We start from the raw sequence: 23059 nt of genomic DNA on the forward strand, positions 1-23059 counted from the left end.
CTTAAGTAATTAAAAATAAATCCCAACCTGAAATTCAGAGCATTACAGCGCGGAGGGAAGGATGGGAGAGAGAAAGGAGGTTTTTCCAGGAAGGCAGCCTGAATCAGACAGACTTTGAGCCACTTGTGTTTTGTCACAGGAGCTTCCTGTGCTTACAAATATCACACCCTGTCCCTTGTCCCAAAACTAACTCGGACAGACAGCTCAAGGCCTCGCACAGCTGAGATCTGCAGGCAAGAGGAAGCATTGGGGGAGAAGAAGGGAAACACGCCACTGATTTTCTTCTGCTCCGAATTCACAGCGTTCCTGTCATTCCCACTTTTCTGCTCGTCTCGCTGTGACTTTCCATAGAGGACGGGCAAGAATGCAGAGGGACTTTGCAAGAAGAGCTCTACAAATGAGATTAGTTTAAAGAAAAAAAATCTGCCTATCAATCAAGCTAGCCCGAATATCTAAGTAATAAAATCGTCTTTCAAGATGATGTGATCAAAAGTGACATAAGAGGAATAAAGGGGGGAGGAAAAATAAAGATAAAAAGAAGAGAGAGAAATGGGTTGTCCTGGCAACTGGCCTACCTTCCCACCACTCCAGGATTACTGGATGAAATGAATGTTTTCTAATTAAGTTCATCAAAAGTGGCGTTTATCAGAGGGCGACCACTCCGCATTTTGTTGAAGAAATGGTTATTTTCTTGCAATTGAAGGATTTAAACGTGGTCTGGCTTTGATCTAAATGCAATACTTACATTCTCTAGTAATCGAACACAGGACATTTTTTCTTCTCTTTTTTCTTTCCTAAACTTTAAACAATAGTAGTAGAAATTGTGAATAAAGCCTAAATTAGCCCCTGGGATTAAGAAGAACTGGCTGTGCGCAGGCTCTCACAGGCAACCATATAATTCCACTGTAATTACCCCAGATTCATAACACTTCGGGTGAGATGCAATCACACCTGCTGAGCTGAAACCTGAACCTCATTGAAAACATCAGCATTTCTACCAAACTTGACAGGCTGGGGACTTGATGCCAAGGAGCCAACTGGCAACCTGCAGTCCTGCCCATCAGCTTCTCATCCAAGGTCAAGGATGGCAGAACTGGAACGACAGCTTTGGAGAAAGGCTGTCAGATTTAATAAATCTTCCTCAAAGCCGCTCTATCTTCTCCAGACGCTGCTTGGAAGCAAGCAACGGTGGGAGCTGCAAACGCAAGGGGAATGGCAACATTGTGCAGGTTGGTATGGTTTTCCATGCAAATTTTGGAGTCCCAGATAAAAGGATGAGCAAGAAGCATCTGTCAGGTTGGGTTATCAAACTGCTGAGAAGCAGAGGTATTAGCAGGCTCTGGTCTGCACAGGCATCCCAAGATGATTCACCCTGCAGTGTGGATGGGGGCTATGGAAAGGCAGCAGCTTGAGAGAGAGAGAACAGCTTCAGCGCATCTTTTAGTCTTTGAACTCTAGGACCTCTTGAGATAAACAGTCTAAATTAAGCAGCAAAACATTCCAGGCTCCCTAGCAAAGCCATCCGTTTCAGAGAAGCCCTTGGAAAGCAAGGTGTCTACTGGAGATGGCCACGGGACATCAAAACATTCTACGGTGATTCCAAGTGGCCTTCTAGATTTAAACATAAAATGAGTGTTTTACTCCAAAACTCAACTTTCTTTGGAAAAATCAGACAGCTCTTATGAATGCTGCTCATCTAAATACCTCTATTTAGATCTCTGCACTGGAAAGCACAGGATAGAAGGTTGGCTAGAAATATTTCATAGATGAAATATTTATCACTCAAACCCAATGAAAAAAGACAACAAGAAGGGAAGTATATATTTCAAAAGGCTTCTCTGCAATATGCAGTTCTCAGGAAGAACACTGGGAACAAGAACAACCTAACTGTAAGGTGTAACAAACAACAGACAGATGAGGTCTTTGCCTCCTAGAAGGGACCAGCTCCTTCTCATCACATATGTGTCCCATATGAGGACAGGCTGAGGAAGTTGGGGTTGTTCAGCCTGGAGAGGAGAAGGCTCCAGGGAGATGTTAGAGTGGCTTCCAGTCCTGAAAAGGGCTCCAGGAAAGCTGGGGAGGGGCTCTTGACCAGGAAGTGCAGGGATAACATGAGGGGGAATGGTTTTCAGCTGAAAGTGGGGAGATTGAGACAAGATCTTAGGAAGAAATGTTTTCCTGTCAAGGTGGTGAAAAAGCGCATCCAGTTTCAACCCTCTGCCATGGGCAGGGACACCTCCCACTGGATCAGGTTGTTCAAAGCCCCATCCAACCTGGCCTTGAACATCTCCAGGGATGGGGCATCTACGACTTCTCTGGGCAACCTGTGCCAGTGCCTCCCTACCCACACAGTAAAGAATTTCTTCCTAATTAAAGAATAAGATCTAAACAAAATCTCCCCTGTTTCAGACTAAAACCATTACCCCTCAACAACTCTCACCCAGCTGTTGGGCATCTGGACAGACACGAACAAAGACTGACCTATTCTATCGAATGCCACTCCACCTGCCAATCACCTGGTAGGCTGCATTTACTTAATTTTCTTTTCCTTGCACCGTGGTTATTTCATGCTGCCAAGACCCTACCTTCTCCTTCAGATAAACAATGTCAACAGCAACATCCTGTATTACAACACATCCAATTTATTTATGATCTCTCAAAGACTCAATTAGCTTCAGTTTACTCATCTGTGAGATGGGTACAGGATCTTGTATCGACTTCAGAGCTACCATCAATCATGAGATAAATTATTCATCATTTTACAAGGTATCATTAGCCATGCTCTTTCATACCTGGGAATACACACACATACAGAAAGCTTTAGATGATCGCTGTTAATGCTCAATAGCTTTCATCTCAGTGATAGCGATCCTGGGAGCGATCTTGATTTTATTAAGGAGCCCAAGCCTGATCATGGAATAAGAACTTGGGATTTCTCAACACTAATAGCCAAGTTTTTGCTCTTCAGTAGCACTCCAGCCCTCTTCTGCCTCAGTTCTTCCACCTCAGTTGCTGAGGTTTGATTTATTCAAAGCTAAAAGTACTACCAGAAAAAAAAAAAAAAAAAAAAAATTCCCGTATGAAAGGTGCTACAAGAGGGAAAAAGATCATCATGTCCCAAGCCCATGATGAGAGGTGACTTGGCTTTAACAGATTAGTCAATACTGCCTGGTGAAGAATAGACCTTCTGATGGATCTGATGTCTGCTCTGCCTTGAACAGCAGAAGCACTTAAGTGCTTACGCAGCCTGCTGCTCCTTCATTGACAATTTACAGCCTGGGCTGGTGGCTGGGAGATAGCTGGCACGAGCAGATAAACTGCCAGGCCCCCACGATACTAATCATCTGTTAGACTCTGCCATCGCCTGCCAATGAGACATTGCTGATACGGAGGAGTTCTTTGTCCTAGTGCATCCATCCCATAAATTAAAGAAAAAACATATTTTTTTTTGTACACTATTGGATCTTCTCAATTGCTCCATTTTTTGTTCAAACACCCAGTTTTCCTGCTGAAAACCCGCTTTTAGATGGCTGCAAACTTCTTGACCAGACCTACCACCCCAAGCAATGCCGTATACATGACCGAGGCAAACCTCTCTCAAGAATTGCTATTAGAGCCGTGGTCTTTCTAATGAATTTGCGTTCCATAATGAGCTGATGGCGCCAGGCTTTGCTGGCCACTCAGGAGGACAGCGGCTACAGGCAATTACACCGAGACACATTATCCACTAATGAAATGCACCTCATTTACCATTGGTACCAGAAAGTTGGGATTAAACAGGAATGCAAATGTGTTTTTTCTTGCCGATAACTGCTTCTCTCACAAATGCAGTTTGTATGAGGATGGTGCTGCCTTAATATCTGTTCTAGTGTGGATAAATAATCTTGCCACAGTAGACCAAAGACACCGTTTTTTGCAGAGAAACACAATCAAGTAGACACGCACACAAATTCAGTGTCAGCCCAGCCCACCATCCATCAGGACCTGGTTTCTTGTGTCACTCACACATGCTCACTGGTCCCTTCCAGAGAAGGCAGCTCCTTGTGCCAGCGCTTCCCACAATCACAACCAACCCAGCAGCTGAAGCACCAGCTTAAGCTGAAAATCCCCTTTAGGAAGTGAGAAGAGTTTTGGGGGTGCCCAGCATGTGGTGCCTGGAAAACCCTGGTAATTAGAACTCTGAACTTTTCCAAATATCTCTGCATGAGGAAGTTCAAGCCCTGCCTTTGGATGTGCTCGGAGATGTTGTCCATCTAGAAATCAGCAAGATCGGAAGCTGAGCATCTTATGTAAGACAGGCAATGGGGAGATGAGTGCAGCCCTCACTCCATGGTGCCTCTAAACCCTTCTGGCTTCAGCCAGAGATTCCAGCTCAAGCATTGCATGGTAGCATTGCAGCATCTTCCTTCCTCGGGTCACAGGAAAGGGAAGAAAATCACCTCAAAACTCAAAAAAGTTGTTTTAGAGTGGGAAAAAAAGCCCAATAAACTTCAAATCTAACAAAAGGTAATTCGTTAATGTAATTTGTTCAAGCTTGCGCTTTCTCTTGCCACCCCACTGCCCCTGTGCCACGTGCTGACTCCATCCCTCTGCCCCGGCAAGGGCTGGAGACAAGCAAAGCAGCTTTTCACTTTTCATTCTCCATCAGCTCCACGGGTGTAACAGCTCAAAGAGCACCAAGAGTCCAAGCCACCCAGCTAAGCACACCACCCTTTGAAGAAACACAGGTCTGCAAGCTAATTACCTTGCAGCTAATTATCCACTACTCTGCAACTGAGACCACCACAAAGAGCTGAGGAGGAATTCCCAGATTTCCCAGGCTTTCCTCTCAAAATGCTCAGCACCAGCTCGCCCCAGCGCAGGGCCAGACAGTGAGTCAGCGGAGAGGAGACGGAGAGGAAGAGGAGGCAGCCAGGAGATAGCGAGCAGCGACGTGGGAGGCAAAGGTTGCAGCGATGCTGGGCTCTGGATGAAAAGAAGAGCAGAGGGAAAGGGATCGGGTTTGGAATTTTGGGGAAATGTTAATGCTGTCCTGTAAAAAAAAGAAGTCTCCAAACTTGCAGGAGGTATGGGAGAAGGGACTGCAGGTTTGATAGCCTACTTACACGTTATAAATCCCCTTGGCTGACATAATAAGGAGCTTTATCTGCCCATCCCAGGCGGTGGCCCAAGAGCCAGCCAGGGTATCAGTGACATCCGTTGCCATGGGAACGCTATTACTAGGAAACGTGGCTTAAGGTGGAGAGGAAACCCCAGAGATTCATTAGCAACAGGTTCCCATAGCAACAGCTCCAAACTCATTAATAATTCTCCCTTCTCTCTCCCCTCCCCCTTTCCAAAAACTTCTTTCTGAGCGTGGGTGTGAAAATCCTCCAGGAGGGCTGATCAAGGGGAAGGGAAGATGCACACGGGCAAAGAGCGACACAGCACTGTCCCAGCCACCTGCCCATCACCCACCTCCAGAACTTGCCTTTTTAACCCGTAATATAAACTGAAAGCAAGCCCTTAGGGTGGGCGCACCCCATTCACATCATGCTAAAGGATACACCGTGCCCCAAGAGCTACTGCAAAGGGTGAAAATAAGAAGAGTTCTCCATTAAAAGGGAGAAAGAGCAGCCCCAATGTGGCTCCATTCTGGCCCCTTTCCCCCTCGTGCCCACGCCAAGGGGTGCTGCCAAGTCGCCCGTGTCTCCTCTATTCATCTTCAGCCCTCAAGACCCACTTTCTGCTTGCTAAATTTGTTCGCCCTGAATTTAAGACCACAATTCTCTTCTTGTCCTAAAAACACAGCTGCGCTGCCAAAAAAAAGTGTTACTACGTGTGAGAGAGGAGCAGAAGGTGGAAAATATGGGCAAAGTCAGAGCAGGGAGAATGAGACCCGAACTCCCTCCCTCCTGGCTTTCCCAGGAAAGACAATATGCCCCCTTGCTCCTGAAAAATTACCTGTCTGGGCAGGGAATTCCCCAGCTTTGAGGGGGGGCTGCTAAATTATGTACATCCCGGTTCAGGTGTCAGGGGGAGCCTGACTTAAGCGAGGACAGGGAAGGAGATGCAAATGTTAGGAGGGCTCAGATAAAAATCTAGAAAACCTTTGTGTTCTCTGTTGCAAAAGCAAATCCACTTCGACCAAGGAAAAAAACCTCTAATGTAAATGTGCTGGGAGCTGCAAAAGGCAAACGGTAAATTATCCAGACCAGAAAGAGCATCCTCAATGAGCACCTGCAGAATACAACACTATGGGATCAGGCAGCGTAGAAGAACCCCTGTCCCTTTGAATAATCATTCCCTTTTTTCCAGCTGAGTTGAGGTTTCCTTCATTTACATCTGTTGTTCTCTTTTGTGGAGCCACAGAAGTTGAAGGGACAGCAATACTTGATCCCTAAAGTATAAATATTCCTGGGAGATGATGTCCCCTTAGTGCTTCTTGTGGTCTCCAAACCCCTAGGCAGACTCCAACACAGAGCTTGTGCTGAACTCAAAATACAGATGAAAAAGGGGGTTGAAAAGCACTTGCTTTGCTTTGTTTTGCTGATATTCTGCATGTCTTTTCTCAAAATAAGAGCTCTACCATTTCAAAACCTGTCCCAAATCCATGGTTTAAACCAGAGCCAATATCAAACCTGTTCCTACAGCTTTTCTTAAGGATTTCAACGAGACTGCTCAGAGGACAATCAGGTGGTGTCTGCAGCATTAAGTGTTCTGGAGCACTTCTATAACAATAGCTGCTCCTCTCAAAGCCAAATAATATTGAATTAACTGTAATAATGGTATAATAACTGAGCAAGCCCAGGGGGAGAATATATGGCTTCTATTTTTTCATGTTTGCTTGCTTTACATAAATGAGATATAATCTCTTCTGATAAACTAATATGAATATCAAACAAATCAAACCACATCCATGGGTTTTATCCTCTGTAGTTAAAATAAAAAGTCTCAAGCAATATCAACCAAATGTATTTCACATGCAAATATTAGATCCCAGCCTACGGCTGTCAAACTTCCAGGAGAGGGTTTCTTTCCTATACCTCCAGCCTAATCTCTCAGTTAGATGCCAAATAGTAAAACTGACATTTTGGCTGAAAGAGCCTCCCACACTGGAGAAGCTGTCAGACAGTGCAGATTAGCACATTTGGGATGTATATATTTTATTATACACACACACACACGCAAGAATTCTTTTGTTTACATAAAGAGCAAAATGTTTTCACCACGTGAGACTGCTGGTATAAGACAGGAATGTAACAAAATCAAGAAATATTCAGGTCTAGGGTTGTTCTTCAATATTTGTTAATGTTAGGTCAATAGTTCCCAACTTCTCCCACTGCAGCCTCTCATCTAGACAAGGAGATCCCTTTTGGGAACCCCTGTGCTGCAGCAGTGGATACACATCTGACACAGATCTGATTCCAAAGTGACAAATAAAATCCTCTAGTGTTTTAAAATCCTCCGAAGAGAAACCACTGCAAACAAATTAACTGAACCATGATATACTCATAACGCAGAAAGACCCCCAGCCCAAGACAGAACAGGAACCCCTCACACTAGGTGTTGCACAAACAAACTAGAAGGGAAGCCCTTCCCTGAAAGAGCTCCCAATCAAAAACTGTTATTTCAATTTTAATAAATCTAGATCCAGATATCATAAAACCTGGCCTCATAACTGGTTTTCCTTGTAACAATTAAACAGCAAAGGCAAGAAGCTACTTCAAAGCCTCTCTTTATCGTAACTGCTTGGGATGCTGTTAAAGTTCGTCATAACAGCAGGGCTGAAAAGAGAGAGACAGCAGTCAGCAAATTCCCAAGCTGCCAACAGGAAAGCCTTCACCTCGGTATGTTCTTAAATCTGACTTTCTTTTAATTGTGTCTGAACAGAACGGAGTCTTTTTCCAGTCATGTGATGGGTCAAAAATACATATACTTGTTAGAATGCAATTTGCACAGAAGGAGCAAAGGTCAGGCAATATGCTTTCATTATTCACCATAATAAGACTGAGAGACTTGTAGAAGAAAGATATTAATAGTACTCAAGAGGGAGTTGCTTGGCTTGCTGCTCTGTGGACAGTCCAGCTGTGCTGGATGAGGGCGGGACTGGGGCCAGAGGCATGGGCTGTGGGTACCCAAGGCCACCCAGCATCACAAGGGATGCTCCATACCACAGAGGATGCTCTGCAGAGCAAGAAGCCCCTGGTACCCAGTGGGACTGGACTTGCACCCTTGTTAGAAAGCCCTAATCCCTTAAAGGGAAAGCATGCAAACATGAAACACCCCAGTGCTCTAAGTCCTGGAGACGAGGGAGATGACCATCCCTTTGTCTCCTGTCACACATCCAGTGACCCCTCAGGCCTCAAGGACACAGACTCTGCACTTCAGAAGATAGCACAGAAAAGGGAAATACTCCTGTCAATCAAGTCACCACATCTCTCTCAGCTCCGATGCACACATGTTGTTGAGGCACACAATAAATGCCTACAAGAACACATCCTTCAGGAAAAACTGAGGTGTAGAATTGCAAGATGGTTTTCAAAATATCTATAGCTTTAACCTGAAGTATTGCTTTATGAGTGTTAAGTTTTAAATGCTACCTGTTATGTCCTATTAAATACTGCTGTGGGTTAATGTAGGTCTTCAGAAATTGTGGTATTGTAACAGTACCATGGCCTTGAAGAGCTAAGGCTCCCAGGATATCTATGCTGCAATCATCTCCGTTTGCACAGACTACCCTCTGTGGAGGACCTGTCCCATTCCGATGCTCCCTCAAGAGCAGAATTTGAGATGTTCTTTCAGATGTCTTAAACAGGTAGGACCCCCTGCACCATTTCTGCCCAAGCTGTGCTTTTTCCTACAAAAGACATCCATTTCTGGTACCCATCATCACAGCCAAAATTCACTTTAAAGAAGCAGGCTTCCGGAGAAAAGAGAAGTCAACGTATTTTAGGTCTTTGTATAAAGCAGTAATTCCTTTCCTCAAGGACAGTATTTTATCTGCTGCATAATGAGATGAAGAAATCCCATCAGACTAAAGCAAGAGTTAAAAGCACTGCAAAAACTGCTCCAGGTTCCCCCAAATCACTCTGAATCTCTACAGTGTGGCTTCAGGAGATGGTTTCATCTTTCAGCATATAAAAGCCCTACAGGCCTCTTTCCGTATATAAATGGCCTAAAAACATAGGAAAAGCCACATGTCTCCTGAGCTCTCGCATATCTGACTTCATTAATGATCTGTATGAGGATGATTTTCCAGAACATCGAAATTACAGGAAATAAATGTACAGAGAAGAGGGAAGATGATTCGTTCTTGATGTGCAAAGAGTAGTCCAGGGAAAGACAGTTCATCAAACTGTATTATTACCTTTAAGACTGATTTAAATATGAAGAAGCTCAAGTATTCCCATTTCTCCTTAAGCAAAGTCATTAATGTATGTCAGCCTCAGCTCTGCATCTGGCTGCCATGAGGAAGTGAACCCAACCTGGAGATCACAGAACCATGGAATGGTTTGGGTTGGAAGGGACCTCAAAGCCCATCCACTTCCAACCCCCTGCCATGGGCAGGGAAAACTCCCACTGGATCAAGCTCCAGTGGATCAAGCTCCTGGCCTCAAGCTCTGCCGGGGGAGATTTAGGCTGGACATTAGGAAAAAATTTTTCACAGAAAGGGTCATTGGGCACTGTCAGAGGCTGCCCAGGGAGGGGGTTGATTCACCTTCCCTGGAGGTGTTTAAGGCACAGGTGAACGAGGTGCTAAGGGGCATGGTTTAGTGTTTGATAGGAATGGTTGGACTCGATGATCCGGTGGGTCTCTTCCAACCTGGTTATTCTATGATTCTATGATCAGGGGCTCCAAGCCCCATCCAACCTGGCCTTGAACACCTCCAAGGAGGGGGCAGCCAACACATCTCTGGGTAACCTGGGCCAGGCCCTCCCCATCCTCACTGTAAATAATTTCTTCCTGATGTCTCAAATAAATTTCCCCTCTTTCAGCTTAAAATCGTTCCCCCTCATCCTGTCCCTACGTCCCTGATCAGGAGCCCCTCTCCAGCTTTCCCGGAGCCCCTTTTAGTACTGGAAGCTGCTCTAAGATCTCCCTGGAGCCTTCTCTTCTCCAAACAGAACAAGTCCAACTCCCCCAGCCTGTTGTCTTATGGGATGTGCCCCAGCCCTTAGATCATCTTTGTAGCCTCCTCTGAACTTACTCAAACACCTCCATGTCCCTCCTGTGCCCAGGACTCCAGAACTGGACATAGGGCTCCAGGTTTGGTCTCACTAGAAAGGAACAGAGGGGCAGAATCCCCTCCCTCTACCTGCTGGTCCCACTGCTCTGGATGCAGACCAGGATACAGTTGGCTTTCACATGTGAGTTATGGACTTCTTGAAACAATCTTTCTACAAGAACAGCAATAATGACGCTAGGAGCCAAAAACTCTCCAGCTGGACACCCCGAGGTACTTAGCTGAGGCCTCTCTGTACCCAATTTTCCACAGCCCTGAACTATAAGTCAATAACTTCCACAGACATCAAGGTGCTCAAAGGCCCTTGATTAAACCAGAGGCCAACTAGACCTGGCTGGCTGAAACTGGCACCTAAAAATCATTCACTCCTATTAAGCTTCTCTCTTTAACATTTGTCACTCACTCATAGGTTCCAAAAGCCTTAAGCCTGCAAAACTGGCACAAACCCAGCCTCTTGCAAGGTCACTACCACGTCCTCCCTGCAGCAGCTTCTCATGGCTCAGCCTGAGCCAGGTGTAAACCCCACCATAAAACTTGCTCTTCCTTCTTGAGAAAGGCTGTTTCTTCCGCAGGCTACTACTTTAATACCAATAAAGGAGGTTTAGGAGTCACTACAGACTTAGAGGGAAGGGAAGGGCCATGCAGCACCTTCCTTCCACCACAGCCTCTGCCATAATTCAGGTGCAGAGGTATTTTTCTCAGGATCTGCCTGGGGAATGTGCATGCAGGAGCTAACATCTCCCATGCACTGTGATAAAAATCATCAGCTTCCATGTCATAAGTTGCACAGTTTGCTCAAGATGTGATTCTGAACCCAGAAGCTGGACGTTTTCTTCCTCACTGATATCAGTTGGCCTGAGGAAAGAGTTTCCCTCAACCTTGCCTTGCTTCTGTCCCTTGGACCCTGACGCCTGCATCCACACTTCCATTCAATAAAACACCTTGGCTTTCTCCAAGCAAACAACCATCCAGATCAATGTGCTAAAAAAATAGTACAAATCGAGAAATCGTAGGGAAGATGCAACAGCAATAAACTCGCTCCCCCCATACAGAACAGCACAGTTCACAACAGGCTGGGAGATTAAATGTGGGTCCTGCGGGTTGGCCAACGTCCACCTCTGAAACCACATCACTCCAAGGAAAATCAATGGTGTGCTGCACGGCTCTTGAAGATAAGTCCACCAAAGAGGCTTGGGATGGACGCTAGGTATGAGGGTTCCTACCAGGCATGGGGGCAGGGGGACAGGCTGATCCCCATGGGGACAGGGGAGGAAGGAGACTCTCATCATGAGAGCATCCCAAAGGTGCTGGGATCTGCTGCAGCTCTCTCCTGCCCATGATACAAGGTTTCTCTGAGCTCTGGTGCTCACCTCTGGTTTAGAGACATATCTTTTTTTGTTTTCTCCCAATTCTACCTCTTTCTCCTTCTGATGTTAAGACAGCCTGTCCCAAATCTGAACTCTGCTCTAGTAAGGCAAGGAATGGACCCTTAAAGCTCAAACTGTCACTGATTCCAACGTGTCCAAGATCAGGTCCATTAGATCCATGGATGTTTTGCAAAGTTTTTTCACACATATTCTTGAAGTTTCCCTGGAGCTTTAAGTGGGAGCTGGCGGATTTATCAGCATCCCTACCTCCAGGGATGGAGAATAAGGAGAAAAGGGTCAACAGTCCTTGCCTCTCCTGCCCACGGTGTTGCAGCATGCTGCAGTCTGGCCGTATTTCACACCTCGTATCCCCACAGGCACTGCCCAGTGTTAAATACAGCTACAAAGTTAGCATTAAAAGTAATAGCACGGAGAAGGAGAGCCAGAGTTATAGGGAAGGAGAAAAAGTTATGTTTTCAGCCGAGATTTAAAGCAAGCTGCTGAGGCAATGAGGCAGAGAGGGAGTGGAAGGGAGAGCCGTGGTGCAACAGCTACTCTGTCTTCAGCCATGAAAGGGAAAGATGAACAAATTGGCTCAAAATTGCCCTCCTTAATTTTATAGCCTGCTGTACATACCTCATCCATCTCGTGGCTCAGCTCACTCAGCCCGCGCTGCATTCCCAGAGCCCTCCGTCCTCCCTGCCCTGCGCAGACAGGCACGTCTGCTCCTCAACACCCGCAGAGACCAAACCACAGAGGGGCAAACCTGCAAGAAGAGCCCAGACTCGACCCAAGCTCCACACGGTACCTGCACAAGTGACTTCAGCTCTTTCCAACCCCAATTTCCCTCGTTTTGCAGCCGTATACATCCTTTTCTATTAATTTGCTCTCCCAGTGCGCTTATTATTTAAGCTCTGCATTACTTAACTCTCCAACGTGTTGTGAGACACAGTTTGCAGAAAAGGCACTATGCAAAATAAAATTCTATCTTCTGTTCTAATTTGTTTCAGGGGCTAATTACCAGTTTTATTGGGTTTCTGAGCATGAACGTGCGCTGCATATTATGTATGGCACAGCTGCACACCAGAAAGTGATCCTTTGAGCATTAGAAGTTTCATACTTTGTTTTTAAAACAGTATGGGAAGGGGAAATAATTGATGGTCATTAGGCGTTGAATAGGATCTGTTTTCCAGACTGTTTTTTTTTTTGGTTTAGTGTCAATCTGTGGGTTTTCCCCACAGTCCCTACCAAGCCTTGTATGCAGTAAAGCTCCACCAGACCCACATCAGCAGACGACTGCTCCCAAGGGCATCCCACTGAAACGTTAATCTTAAGGAGAGATGAAGATAAATGAGTTTCAGCAGCACTTTCTCAAAAAGGGGCTCAGCCTCCCTGGAGGCGAATAAATGCCAGCAGAAATGGCCATTGCAAGGATCCAGCCTCCGGGAAGAAGGAACCCGAGCTCGCCCCAGCAGCTCACTTGCTTTGAAGCCATGCATGGGCAGCTGCCACAAGCACATCGAAATGAGCTAAGCTTAAACAGGGCATTACTAGGATTATAACACTTTTATTGCTCATCTTAAACGGATATGGAATAATCCCTCTGTGATGGGTCAATACAGATGAACATGAAGGGCCGAGCTCATGGGGCAGCCACATCCCACATCTTGCTGCCCTGATGCCAGCAGGAACCAAACCCAAACCACGCATGGGAACACACTCCTAAACCTGGAATCGGTTCCAGCACAGCTGTAAACATCCCAAGTTATAAAAAGGATAAAGACATAGATGTGTCTTTTTCCTCGGCAAAAATGAGAGGAAGAAAACTTCAAATTTATCTTCTGCTGGAAAAGGACGGAAATGGACCAAGAGATGTCCACGAAAAGACTCATTTTCAGATAAAGGGGAGACAAAAGCCTTTTCTGTACCCAGAAATAATATTTACACAGATCCCTTTGATGCAAAAATCAACGATGGGGGGTGTGAGGAGGGCAGGGTAAGGGTGCACGTCCAAGGGTGCCCCTTGGGAGTGGGCACTGCAGAACCCCCCCCGCTCTAAGCAAACACCTTCCTCCTCGTAACGCCCCCCACTCCTGAGCAGCTGTATGTGATTAACTTGCATCAGGCTGGAGACGAGCAAACTCCATCCAGAGAGAGCGTGCAGCCTCAGGAAAGCCTTCCTGGAGCCGAGTTGATGGCATCTTGGCAAGCGGAGCCCCAGGGAAGAAGCACATCCCACTGGAAGCCCGCCACGCCATCCCCACTATTTACACGTCGACCCTTTGCTATTCAGAAAGCAGAAGGCCAGAGATTTGTTTTTACAACACAGTGTTAGCTTTGCACAGAGGAGGAAAAAGAAAAAAATATCAGCAAAACAACCTAAGCGTGTAAAAATCACAATTTACATCCCCCCATGCAGAGTGGTGCCGGGGACTAGGTCCTCTGCACATGGAACTGTGAGCAGCATCGTCCCCAGCGAGGGATAACGGGGAATTGGAATGGATAGAGGCAATCAAAAATGATGGAAGAAGTGTGAGTTGAGCTGCGGTGGTAGCACCAAGCCCCTGCTCCTCCTGCTTTCCGTGAGCCCTGGCTGCAGGTGCCCCAAGCTGCATCCCTCAGGGATGGCCAAAGCCCAGCTACAGGTGTGGGTATGGGGGACGGCGCCTCCTCCCCACACAGCTCCCACTCACAGCCAGGCTGTCCTGCATTTCATCAGCCCCGGCGAGGGGCCCGTCGCTGTGACAGCTCTCACAGTGAAGCCCAGACAAACACCATATTCCCCGGAGGATTTATTGCCAATCCCACAAGGCTTGGCTCTGCCGCTAATTCCGGTTCAGCTCCCATGATGGATGAAGCACGAGCTCCTGCCTGCACCCTCCCTGGCTCTTGCCCTTGCCAGCTCAAGCACTGCTGAAGAATGGGTACAGAGGATGAATTCAGGATCCGGGGAATCATAGACAAACCTGCTGCAGTGGGAAAAGCAACACATGCCTCAAGCCCCCCCTTAATCTCTTGTTTAACACCATCATCTTTTAGACCTTTTACCCTTGTACACATCCCTTGCATCTCACCCTACTCGCGTGCCCAGCAGCGAAAGCATCCGCACTGTGGCTATCCAGCTCATCACCACCCCAGGGACACCCAGAAACACACCCTGCAAAAACGCCAGTACAGCCGTAGCACCACAGAAGGGTAAAGGTCCAGGCCCTCGGTGGCACGAGCAACCCCTTGCAATAAGGAAAGGCAGTTTTGCCCCACTCCAAGCAAGTTTTTTTAACCCACAACACTGTGCTTTATCTTTGGTTCACCCTGTGGAAGGCATCAAGGGAAGAGAGAGGCTGAAAGAAAATTTCTGCAAAACAAGGAGGCTGTGATCGCAAAAACCTTATTAGGTCACTGAATTATCACAAACCAGCCCAGGGGAGCACCTGAAATCATCCCCCTTAAGCAAGTCCTGCATTAATATGCAGCAGAGAAGTGGAGGCTCACTGTCCCAGCCACAGTGAACACAGGAATCGTGCTACGGGAGGAGGGCGCATCTCCTTCTCCTTGTGTAACCCACAGCAACTCCACCAGGGAGTGGTGCCTTCACAAGTATAACAGGACCCAAATACGCAGCCTTGATTCAAGCCATGGTGACATCTCACCCTTCTCATCAGCTCTTCCCAGGTCCTTGCAGGCTGGAGTCAGAAGGCATAAGGACACACGAGGGAACTGACACGGTCTGCCACCCGTAACCCAAGGCAGAGCAGTGCAATTACGTGGTGGCTAGCAACAAGCATTTTCTTCCCTCGTAACACTCCTAGAACTACCAGTTTCATGATTTTCCTCTCTGTTCCTTTCTCCCTTTAACTCTCACACCCTGCCCACTTCCCTGCTTCCTGGGGAGAGGGAGCATTGCAGCAGGGACATCCAGTTCCAAGAGCTGCCTGGAGCCTCGTGATGGGACATGTGTTGCTGGATGTGCACATCCCAATGCAGGAGTAATTTCCTTCCAAATGCAGCAGAGACATTCCAGTGCAACGTGTACATGGGGTGACATCTGCAGAGCCAGTGCAGGATCCCTGTTGGCGTGTGAGATCAGTAACTGCAGGCACCAGAGTCTGAAGGCATCAGGTGCTTCACTTCACAATTGCCATTCACTGCACTGTGACCTGGAAACACAACCAGCCCAACAGCAAAGTCCAGCCACTTCCAAAATGGTCTCCATGGTCATTACGCCCAAGATATTCCTCCACATCACTAGTCTTGTAGAAAACTCCTTTCCGTGCAGGATGGATTTTAGCTCAAGGGAGAAGGATGGAAGCTCCTAAACCACCACACACTTAATGAGTTAAGGTGTTACTCTCTAGACCTGATCCTCAAGGGCCTGAGAGGTATTTTACACCCCATTAGCAGTGGACTGATGTGTTTCCATGGCTGTATTTCCACCAACATGAAGGTTGCTGCAGTTCAGCAATGCTCTGCCCATCCAGACCCCTCACTACAACTGCAAGGTTTCACCCTGCCCCCGTACTTTTATTTTCTTGCTCACCACTTTGCATCGACTTCAAGCAACAGGCAAGGCCAATAACAGAGGGCAGGGGCACCATGGACGTATGGCACAGCCTGGTGCTCTACCAGGACCCCAGGATGCCAAACCCACACGCTTTACCTTTCATAGCCCATCTGCTCTTTGAATGAGATCTGAAAAACTGGAGTCACATTAATCTTAACACCAGATATTTCTTTTTTGGCCAACAAGCATCTATCTGGCCAGCAGGGAACAGGACTGATCAATCCCGTGCCGATTTCTCACGTCAGGTTAGGTTTTATTTAATGGAATGGCTCGCTGAAGTCATATATCTCCAGCAGCCTCTGCTGAAGGAAGCGTAGCCCGATGTTTATAGTAACAAATCTAATAATCAAATACAGTCGGGTAAATGACAAACTGTTTATTTTCCCCTCACATGAAGAATTCTTATAAAACTGCTGAAACATTCCATTTAAAAGTCATTTACATGGTGATGCGCTGGGTATTGTCATAAATCAGGGAAAGCAGCCTCATGAATAATTTCAGAGGCTAAAAATAATCCCAAGCAGGAACCTTCTCTTCACGCCTGAACCAAAGATCATACAAGTATACTTAATATTTTCTTAATTAAGACAAAAAGAGATCCTGATTGATGGGACTTCTGAAACACAAGTTGAGCAGCGCGTGCCAATGGTTGGATGGATGCTTTCAGCTCCTCGGGCTGGTGGGATCACAGCAGACTTTGGCCTATGTACAATTTCCTTCCTTCGGGGCACGCAAGCATGGGAGCTCAGCCAAGCCTTTAGGGGACAGACACACACAAGGGAGCAGACATAACATCCTAAACTACGTCCATATCTTCATGATTGGTTCTGCCAAAGGAATGCAACTGGGTCAGCCCAAAGGCTTCTCCGCCTCCTGTCCTTGGCAGCTCAAATACACCGAGAAAAGAACATAAAACCAAGGAAAAAGCAAAGTGATAACCTTCCCTGGATTCAGCAACTGATGAGTCTCTTGATTAAAAGGTCAACAAAATAAAACGGAAAGAAACTTCCCGACTTTAGAAAGAAGCACCAGATTCCTGCTCTAAGTTGTTAAATAGCATTTTAGCAAGCACTGGCACCAGAGACCTCCAATCTGTACAAGAACAGAGGTCCTGACTGTACTCCAGCCCTACTGACATCCAGCAATATCTGAAAGAGGAGGTTCTGCTTCAAGCTATGCCCGTGACAATCAGTACCTGTTGATGTTAAAGGAGATACTTCCCATAAAAACTGGTGTAAAAATAAGATCATGAGAACAGAATCAGGTCCCTGGAAGTCCCTTTGGCAGCATGTCTGAAACCTTCAGCTGGAGGACAACCGAACCCTTGAAACATTGCACTTACAGTGTTTCATACACTTCCAGGGAAAAAAGGAGTAAAAAGGAGAGAAAATGCATTCCTTTCCCACCCTGCTTTAAACTGAAATATGTCAACAGTGCAGCCACCATCTGAAATCCCACTTTCTCCAGATGGACAGTGAGGTAATCAGTAGACATCTGCCCACGTCAGACTTCAAATCCCACTTTGCCCTCTGTCATGTGTGGTTGCAACCTTCGCTGGGAGCTGAAGCACCCCTTCTGCAGCAGAGGTTTGACATCTAGTGGACAGACGGCTCCTGAGAAGCTGCCACCGTGCAGCCAGGGGACATCAGTGCAAAGTCACCCTTCCCAGCAGGCAAGGCCCCAAGGAGCAGGGCTTCACCTGGCACCGGTGGAGAAACACACAACAACCCAGTTGTTTGTCCAGCCCAAAATGGCCAAGTAGGACCAGAACTGGAAAGGTCAGGCCAGGCTGGTGGGAGAGGTTATCCAGGCACCACACTGGCAGGAGATACAAGATCAAGGTGGGCAAGCACACACAAGAGCCATACACCTCTGTTTTTGAAGTGCTGTGAGCAAGCCGCTGGCTCCCTAATGCCCAAGGGTCACTGCTAGGAAACGGGGGCACCCAAGGGGCTGCCTCGTTCCATCAGACCCAAGGGATCTGGGTCCAAAAGTGGCAACTCCAGAGTTACCAGCCCTTCAAAGACTGGTAGGAGCTACTGGGTCTGCCGCAGGAGCTGCAGCACCACCCGGGCCACCAGCTTGTGAACCAGGATAAACCAAAAGCAACTAACACCCACCAGAAAGGCAAACCAGCCCCTGCCCACAGCCAGATGACTTCATTAGTTAATGTAGTCAATACTGCTCAGACACAGCATTATCTCCTGAATTCCCCACCGCCCTCTGCAAACAGCATCTTGAAACAAACACATCAATCATACTTCTATCAAACAGGTACAGGGTATAAACGAAGCATTAAAGGCCACCCCAGATACCTGGATAAACGAGGAGCTTTCTTGAGGCCTGCATTAAGTGTCATTCATTTCAGAAGAGGCTGAGATCTCCACAGCTGCCTAGAGATTCAGTGTGCCCAATTCCCCTTAAAATTTATGGGCCGGAGAGGACAAGAACTTCCATGGGAAGGCCAACTTTTTGCTCCAACTTTCTTTCCAATTTGCAGACTAAAGCAGCTCAGGAGGGAAGATTGGATGGGTTCTGAATGAGAAACTGAAGCATTTGGAAGACTCTTGGCTCTCCAGCCCTCCAGAAAGGACAGCATGTCACTGTGTACCAGAGCAAGCAACACCGTGGGATGCAACCACAGCGCAGAGCTGGATAGATCTTGTTCTTCTTGGCAGCCCTATTAAACACAACAGGACCATGTGCCTTTTTAAGGATGCCGGTCCAGGCGTTATAAGGCAGAGATCATCCAGTGGATGTCTGGTCCCCTTGCTACATCAGGCGAAATAACAGTCGTTTGGTAATGGATTGCACCAAAAGCCACTTGAAGTTGAAGAAAACCTGGACGGCATCCAATGCAAGATTGGATCAGGACATGCTACCGGGGCCAATCGCATTCCTTGATGCACTGACAGCTTTGGGGGAAGGACGAATCTCCCTGTTTCACAGTCTGCTGATGGGGAGCCCAGCGTGACCTCAACCTCTGATTAGGGCACGTCATGCAAACAAGGAGGGATGAGACCTCCACCAGATCTGCAGCCAGGAGAAATTCAAGCCTTACTTCTCTGGATTTGTTCCCCGTTGCCTGCTTCTAAACATACTGCTCTGCCAGCCTAGAGCTCCATTTTGCTGATACCTTATCCTGTTTTGCACAACGTGCTCTTCTGCATCGTGACATTGCCTTGCCTGCCAAGGACACACACGGGCGAAGGGAGGGCTCTTCGATAAGGGAGCTTCAAAGGGCTCTCGGAAGGAGCTTGGAGGCAGCAAAGGGAACACCACAGGGCAGACAGGGAAGACGCACAACCCTGCGTGCAGAACAACAGACTCGGTTAAGTCTACAGACATCACAAGACAATTTAATGTGGAATTGTACTGTCTGGGGAATGCTTCAGAGGAACCCCAGCATCCAACCATAGAGTCCCGTATGTTTTGATAAGAGACTGTTAAAGGCCCACTTCTATAAACACAAGTCACATTTTGTATAGATATGGGCTGTAAATGTTACGTTAAAATACCTCAATTGCCTTGAAGCCGATTCATGCTCTGCAACTGCCAAGAAAGCCCGGGATATTTCAGCTTGCTATCTGAGGTTATTTATAATAAACTCGGACTGAACTGAACGCAACAGGCCAAAAGAGCAGAGGAAGCAGCGATGAAGGGTGGTAAAGCTCACACTGCAATCCATCACCCCTGCCGCAAAGCCGGTGTTCAAACAAGGCAATGGGTCTGGTTTCCATCAGGCAAAGCCAGGAAACGTAGGGTTAAGGCCAGCTTGAACTTGGTCCTCAAGTGACCCCCTGACACTACCGGCTCTGGGACTCCAGCAGCACCATAGCCTCGAAGGGACGACTTGAGCTTTGTTTGCCCTTGGCTCTTCCCCAAGCAGAGGCTGCAGAAGGACTCGGGCACCCCCTTCACACCCCCCTTTTCTTGCATTGATGGAGGCTGGGACACAGGTCAGACCGCACCAGGCTGGAGAGCAGACAGCTCCATCCCACCCAACCTCATCTCCACCTCCAGCTCCTCACCGCTACAAGCTGGTATTAGGACTGACATTAAACTGCAGGGCTGACTCAGAGGTAGCCGAGGATATTTTATCCTACCGAATTTCTCTCCAAGCTATGAAAGATCACAGACTGCCAAGAAATGATGCCTCAGATGTAGCTACCCTTTCTTGTGATGAGCTGGTGGCTTAAATCCATCCTTCGGCTAATACTGCAGCTGACATTGACCCATCCTGGAGAGCAGAGATGTGCTTTCAAACACAGCATTTAGAACTAAACTGACAGCTTATCAGGACAAAGCGATGCAGAGCAGGCAAGGGCTTGATTTTGCCTAACTGATTCCTCTAGTCTTGCTTAAGGGCAAACTCCAGAGCCCTTACCAAAATGAACAGCCCTGCTGGGTCACAAGGGGAGCACAGGAATGCACAAGTGCAATTGGCAACGACCACCTTTCCACGGCGAAAGCTCCATCCATGCTCATGGAGCTCACGTGCAAAAACCAGTCTCTGATAAGCAGCACCAGTAAAATAGCAGGTAAGTTCACAGCAACATGGGACTGTTGATGCTCATGTAGCATCAAAGCTGTTTATTCGCTTCCACTCCTCCTCAAGCTCTGACTGTCCCTCCTCAAGCTGACGGAAGTTCATCTGGAGCATCTTGAGAGCACCAACCATAAGCACTGCATGGTGAGCTAGTCCTAATCTCTGGCACCCCTTTCTTAGAGAAAGTTCTGCTTCGCCTACACAGATGTGAGATACTTTGAAGATGCTTAACAAGAGGAATTGCAGGTGTCCAAGTCGCAGCCTCTCCCCCACCTCCACTGCATGTTGGCTGCACGACCCCTTGCAAGTCACCTCCTTGCTCCTTAGCACCGGTTCACTTCTCGCTTTCTGCAAGAAGACAACTCTCCCTTCAAAGCAACCTGAGCCCCAGACTGCCTCCTACTTTGAGCTCTGCGGCACTCACAGCAGCTCAGGGCTCAGCCTAGGTGCTGCCTTGATGCAAACACTAATGATGCAAGTGGCAAATGGGCTCTGTAATTGATTGCCCACGCACAGGAGAAGCAGCTATGTGAGCTCCATCCCTTGACAAAAACACATGGGAAAGCCTAGTAGGTACTTGTCAAAAACTCAGAGCTACAAAAAAAAACCCAGCCATGACTCAGCAGGGCCTGGGAAATGTCAATGAGAGACATGTTTAAAAAAAAAAAAAAGAAAAAGAAAAAAATAGTAAAAATAGTATAAATATAGCCTTAAGACGACCCTCCATTTTGCTATGGCTGAGCATTGATTTTTTCCAGTCACAGCACACCCTGCTCCAGCAAAAGGGTAAGATTTCAGTTCAGCATAACAGTGGCTTCGGGCTGTAGGTTGGCGATGAAGCCACAGGAGCAGGACTCGCATGTGACAAATGCAGAGACCGAGTCAGAAAAACAAGGTTAGTCCATGGCATGGGAGAAGAAGAACTAGCCAAGACCCCAGCTGTGGAGGAGCTCTTTATGAGGGAGCACAGGGATAGGATGAGGGGAACGGTTTTAAGCTGAAAGAGGGGAGATTCAGATGAGATCTTAGGGAAAAATGTTTTCCGGTGATGACAGGGAGGCCCTGGCCCAGGTTGCCGAGAGCAGGGGTGGCTGCCCCATCCCTGGAGGGGTTCAAGGCCAGGTTGGATGGGGCTTGGAGCCCCTGATCCAGTGGGAGGCGTCCCTACCCATAGTAGGTGGTGGGACTGGATGGGCTTTGAGGTCCCTTCCAACCCAAACCATTCTGTGATCCCTCACCCTAGTCTCAACAACAGAGTTCCCCCCACCTTCAGCAGGTCCAGATCTCACCAAATTATCCGTTCAAGAACGGGTTTGTACTTCACACTGAACATGAGAAAATCTCTTCAAAGCTTATATGCAATGTGGCATTTTTTTGTGCCCAGAGCAGGTTAAGTTCCAAATCATACAGTCATTAAAACAGGCAAGAAGTGACTATTTCACTGACCCTCATCAGAAAAGAAAAGAACAACAGCACACAGAAACTAAACCAACTTTTGCCAGGCAGAGACATGCCCTTGGAAGCCACCTATGACATGATGCATGAGAACTTGTCATACGCTTGCTTTATGCCTTGATAAGAGATTTAAGAGACCATGGTTGTCAATCAAGCCTTTCATAAGCCTCTCTTCATGTGAAAGACACATGATTCAGTGTTGAGTGAATTTTTACTGTTGCCTTATAAACCCCTGCGAGGTCAAGGTTTGCACTAGAGCAGCCAGGAGATGCATTCCAGTGGTTGTGATTGTAATAAAGTGTTTACAGCACCAGCACACACTTGAAATTGCAGAAACCATATTCAGGACCACCGATAAAGAGAAAACAACACAACCACACCTGACACAGAATGTCCTTCTGACTTCTGGTCCTCCATTACCAGTGTTGACAGAGATGAAATTAAGATCTTTAGCAGGAAGCAAGTTGAAGGAAATCCCAGCATATTTACAGACGCAGCATTTATCAGTGTCCTTGGGAATGGATCCAAAACTCTTTCCCTGGGAGCCTGTTTCATAAGAAAACAACCTTCCTAAGGTTTGCTTCCCGTGATGTCGCTCCCACTCCTCTACCCACACCCAGAAGCCCAAGTCTGTTAAATATCAGACAGAAAAACACTCAGGAGGAATAGGTGACAAATTTTATTGGTTTTCCCTTCCTTGAGAGTTGCTCTGTGCGGTTCAATCCTCCAGGCTAAGAAATTCAATAAGCCATAATGTTCCAACCACTACAAGCCGCCCAGTCCCAGCCAAGCCAAAGTAGCTCAGATTTAACAATGAAATTGCTGTGCACATTATCCCATTACCAGCTCCACACAAACACACTTACAAAAGGGCTGGTAATAAGAGGTTGGGGATATGCAA

Source organism: Phaenicophaeus curvirostris, chromosome 16 (genome assembly GCF_032191515.1).
Source record: "Phaenicophaeus curvirostris isolate KB17595 chromosome 16, BPBGC_Pcur_1.0, whole genome shotgun sequence".
NCBI lineage: Eukaryota > Metazoa > Chordata > Aves > Cuculiformes > Cuculidae > Phaenicophaeus > Phaenicophaeus curvirostris.